We start from the raw sequence: 5,455 nt of genomic DNA on the forward strand, positions 1-5,455 counted from the left end.
ACACGTAATCATAACTGTATCGTATAAATAGGATTACTTGAATTAATAGACCTATATATCTACCAAGACACTTACCACCTAAATTGTATTTTATTATTATTTTTTATCAACTTAAATATCTGAAGTATTTACATCTACCACAGGGTTTTCTCGGATTTCGACTGAAGTCGGCTCGATAACGCTACTCGCTTCTAATTTATTTAGTAACGACACACACTCATCTAATATTTCGGTTGATAGGAATAACAAAAATGCGCGCCAATATTAAATTCAGCTCAAACCGACTACATCGATTAACGAATACTAATTCGGACTTTTCGTCGATCACACGTTAAATATCGCAATCTATTCCACTAATTCATTTATTAAAATAAAATAATAGAAGCAGAGAACCAGCTCACCCTAAAATTATCCGACTTAATATTTGCAAGAACGACGACAGTCTCCGATTGAAGTCTTCGATCGAACGCCTGATGAGCGACGCATCGGAACGTCGCCTTCTTCTTTTCCCAAACACCCTGATATTTCTTATTGGTCAAATTCGACGCGAACTCCGCAAGAACCACGATAATTCTTAGTTCAAGCTTTTCATCGAGCATTTAGTGGCGTCGCACATGGGTCTTCTTCAGCTCAGCATCCAACTGGCGAGTACTAGAGCAGCATCTTGCGAGGTGTGTGCACGAAGGCGAGAATCGCAGCTCGTCGACATGGTGTTGCGACAGAGAGTGATGGCGAGGCGGAGACCGAGGATGAGCACATGAAGGTAAAACGACGATGATGTTCGGCTTGCGCATATCACCGATATTTGACAAGAGTTGCACTGGTGGTTCCCTTTCGTCTTCTGGCACAAACGCAAGGTGCGATATAGCGGCTAAAACGACGATGATGTCGGGAATGGCTGGAGAGGGAGCTCGCACGCAGAGGTCGATGGTGATCGAAAGGAGCAAAAACGTGAGCAGCTCAGTGCGGTGGGGAGCAGCGATGGCTTGTCGTGTACGACGCTGCAGAGAAACGAAGACCGAGCTAAGCTCGACGCCTGACGAAGCACTGAGCAGGACCTGGGACGGCGTTCATCTGCGCGTGCACAAGGGGCACGGGGCGAGCTGCAGCAGGGAGGGCGCGGCCATGGTAGAGAGCTTAAGGTGACGCTCTGCTCGGTGACATCGGCAAGCTGGAGCGAGATCCGAGCTAGGCCGGGCGTGACCTGAGCTGGAGCAGCGAAGAAGGTGGTCATGGATGGAGCTCGAAGCGAGCTCACCAGCGTTGAGGTCGCGACCTGGGCGAGCATAGACACCGCGGCGAAGCCGGAGCTGGGGCTAGAGTTGGAGGAGAAGCCAACGGCAGGGTACTGGAGCATGGTGGGAGCGCGCAAATTTCCTAACCGAGAGGATGCAACGGCAAGCGAGCAGCTACAAGTGACGGGCGGCCGACCGGCGAGCTGGACCAGAGCACGCGCATGGCAAGGAAACAAAATATCAGAGAGGGAGAGCCGTGACAGATAAGGCTGGGGCGGCGGCTGCAGAAAAAAATTTTCTAGGGAGTGTCCGTTTGAGGATCAGGGAGAGGAGGCGATAGGAACAAGGCTGGGCTTCTAAAAAAATCCACGACGTGGAGATAAGAGCACGCAGGAGATATTCTCCGGGCTCCTTTGGATGCTGCATTCCCCACAGGGATCCCGGCCCAAACCGCGGGGGAGATGAGACCCGTGCCTTTTTTTCACTATTTATCCCGGGCTGCCTTTTGGATGATGTGTGGGCCAAAAATGTCCCGGGCCTTTTCACTCTATCCACGTTGATCCACGGGGATGAAAAAAAACGTCTCCAGGCTCGTGTTTCTCGTTCCCTTCTCTAGCTCGACCTCCGTGTTTCGTGTTTCTCCTCCACAAGTCCGTGTTTCGCCATGGCGGCTAGGGTTTACGCTACCAGCGCCAGCCATCACCGCTCACTCCTCCATCGCTAGGAAACACGCCCACGCCGCTCGCCGCTCCTCTCCACTCGACGCGATCTGTAGCAAGTCGAGAGCGTAGCAGAAGTTTCAGCCCCTCTCCACTCGACACAATCTACAGCAAATCCGAAGCGTAGCAGAAGTTTCAGATCCTCTCCGTTCGACACAGTCTGCGGCAAATCTGTGGCATAGGAGAAGTTTTAGGTACATCAACTTCTTCGTTCTCGCGGATGTTCTAGTACATTCTTTAGCAGAAGTTTCAGCCGACAACGCCTAATTAGCATGGGCCAAGCAGACCTTAATGCAGCCGCCGCTCTTCAGGCCTAGCCAGAGTCTATGCGTCTAAAGTGCTTCATCTTTATATCTATCTACAAATGTCAGCTCCTCTTGGTATTTCAAACGTTATTGGTGAAACGAATAGTAGGAGCACTAGCAAGTTTTAAATGAAAGGAAGGAGCAAGTTTTATGTCTGCAAAATGTACCTTTATCATGCCAAACAAATTAATAGTTGGATACCTCCTATTCTGATCGTACTTGAGGACAACCCCATGCAATGAAATGTTTTAGACATTTCAAAACATCATCTGATATATTTATCTGGGTCTATACTTTTTGTCGTAAAAATTCTTTTGTGTTGTTCGACCACGACTGATAATATGTTATTGTAAACTCACTTCTCAATTAATATGCAGTGATCAGCAGACGACAGTGCTCCCTGACGCTGGGATTTCGCTCAGAACAGAAGCTACCACGGTAACTCACTTCTCAATATGGTAATTAATTCATCAGTTTATCTGTTTACCTGTTTATCTGTTTATCACTTACTATTTTTAATACTATAACTAAGTTATGTACTATTTGCAACTCTTAGATAATGGGATCTAGTGACAAGATTATGGAATATCGAAAGGAAAAAATTAGGAAATTCATGCAATTACAACAAAAAGAAGACGATGAATTGTTTTTTGTAATAGTTCCTGCCATACTTCAGTGCCTTAATGATGAGAAAAGGCCAGTTCATACTTCTGAATATACTGGTGCTAAAAAGATGAAGGAAATTCTAGAGGGGCATGAGAGTTGGTGTAAGTCAGAGTTTCGTATGGAGCCCGAGATTTTTAAGGCAACATGCAACTATCTTAGGCAACATGCAACATGAGAGTTGGTGTTTACAAGCTGATGGCTGCAGATGGTGCTTCATTTTTGGCTTCTTTGTATCTGGTTTTGAGACATTGTAGTGAAGGTTGACATGAGAAACTCTTGTATGAACTTTGGAATGGTTATCTTTGGACTGCCTTGTGACAATTTACCTTTTTATGTACTTCGGATTTATATGGAATATTTTCGTTTGATGCATGTACTTCGGATTTGTATGAATATTTTTATCCTTGCTAATAATTTTATGTATTGCCGCAACAATTTATATTTCTATGTTTTCTGAATTTTCTATTTTTTATTGGTCGGGATTTTAATCCCTATCCCTCCCAAATAGATATTGGGTAAAATTACCTCTAGAGGGTTCTAATCACCTAGTGGGGCAGGGATGTCTGGTGTAGGGTGGAAATTCCCTTCGGGGTGTAAATACATGTGTATTTTCTTTCCAAGCATCCAAAGGAGCCCTCCATGGTGAAAAAAATCCAAGTAGGGTGCAAGGGACGGTGGAGATATCTAGAGAAGGATTTTCCCATTTTTATTTCCCCACAGTCGAACGCTTGTAGCAAGGGAAAATGATTTTCTTTTTTTACAAGAAAAAATATGTATTCTGGGATTAGAATTTAGGTGAGATATAAATGGAACAAATCAAAACACTATCAGGATACTTGAGACGCCATTAATTTAGTTGAACCCGTATAAAAGTTTATCTATTTTCCAAACTCATTTGATTTCTCTACCTAGAGTAGCACGCTAAGGAAAAATCCCAATCATTAATCTTGCGCATGTTTTTTTGTAATGTGCGCAGTCCAGATCGTATAAACCAAGCGCATCTGAAATTCATCTTTGCAAAACCGAGCGGCTTAACGGCTTAGGTCCTGACGTCTTATACGACAATTTAATTTCTAAATACGAGAAATCTTTTCACTTCGAACAAAAGTCGTGAGAGTGGGTCGAGCTTCCAAATTCGTATTCGCTTTAGACGAGCAACTCAACCGGCACAAGACTCGACTTTGCAAATATCAGTTTAACACCGGGCTGCGCAAAAATATTTTTGGACAGTTCAGAAAAACAGACATAGATGCGATATCGAAAATCGGGATGGGCAAAGATGCAATCGAAACAAACCAGAACGATGTTAAGAACGGTATTTTAGACTGTTTGATTTGATTCAAAATCAAATAATTTCATCCGCAGTCTCAACACCTGATTCCATGGCCACAGATAATTTACGTGGAGAATCGAATCTCAATTATAATTCCTTGGACGCTACTTCTCAGTTGATGAGTGGAGACTGAATTATATTGCACCGAAAACTTTAGTCGTCGAGTTCTATTTAATTAGTTTGGGATGAACTCAGAGGGCTGAACTAAATTTTTGAATTCGTCTTTGCGCATCGATGAATTTTAAATAATTACCAGACTCGCCAAATTTCGGAACAATTTTGTTCCGAACATCACAAAAATTTAGGAAAACCCCAGATAGATAAAGATAAAAATGAGGTCGAACTCACGACAGACGAAACAGATTAAGACAGATACTGTTATTATCTCATGCTTAAATCTATACTCGCTGTTAAATGTATAGTAACACCTGGGGTGTTACATGGAATAACCACTTTGTAAGAAAATCTAAAAGGAGAAAATTATGTTCGTTTTATGCAGGTGTGCCATCTCTATTTGTCATTTCATGTGAACACCTTGTTTAAAAACAAACGATTAATAAAAGTCATTAAATGGTGCATCATGCTGAGACTTTATTTTGTGTGTATGTTGTGACTGTATAAAATAATGTCGATAAAAATATATTAGAAGCCAATTTGGAAATAAATATCAAATTGGAAACACTATAATTTGAGGAGGAAAAGCATTAGCCACCACCAAATAAATTTCTTAAAATAAATCAATTCATTTCATGTCATATTCAAGTGGATATTTAATTTGGAGACAAGTTTGCCACAGAATTCGAATTTAAACTCGAATGGGAGTTTGAATTGGGAAAAATAAAAGAAAATAAAATAGAAAAGAATAAAACGCGCATAACTCGGCCTTATGTGGGTATTCGACCCACTCCCGAATTCCAGCTGCGCGGCCCAAACAATCCCCCTCACCCCGTGCGCGCGTATCAGCCATAGGCCCGACAGGTGGGACCCAACATGCAGACTCACGCTCCACCGCGGTTGCACGCGCGTACTCACTAGCTTGCGGGCCCTCCTTGTCAGGCGCCCACCTCCCCCTTCCTTCGCCGCTCGGCTCGAGCGAGCTCGGTCATGGCGGGCGACGCGGAATTCGTTGTGGGCGCGCGCGATCCAATCTCGGGCGACCATAAAAGGGGCGTAGCTGGGCCCTTATCCTCCCTTTAC

At 43.7% G+C, this 5,455-nt stretch overlaps 1 long non-coding RNA gene across 1 annotated transcript; it reads left to right on the forward strand.

Annotated features, from left to right (window-relative positions):
* The first annotated feature begins 2,476 nt into the window (after nt 1-2,476).
* Nucleotides 2,477-3,258, forward strand: LOC109943161 (uncharacterized). The gene is made up of 2 exons (XR_002265880.1): nt 2,477-2,697; nt 2,816-3,258. It is a non-coding gene; the product is annotated as an uncharacterized lncRNA (long non-coding RNA).
* Nucleotides 3,259-5,455: the final 2,197 nt, after the last annotated feature.

Source organism: Zea mays, chromosome 10 (genome assembly GCF_902167145.1).
Source record: "Zea mays cultivar B73 chromosome 10, Zm-B73-REFERENCE-NAM-5.0, whole genome shotgun sequence".
NCBI lineage: Eukaryota > Viridiplantae > Streptophyta > Magnoliopsida > Poales > Poaceae > Zea > Zea mays.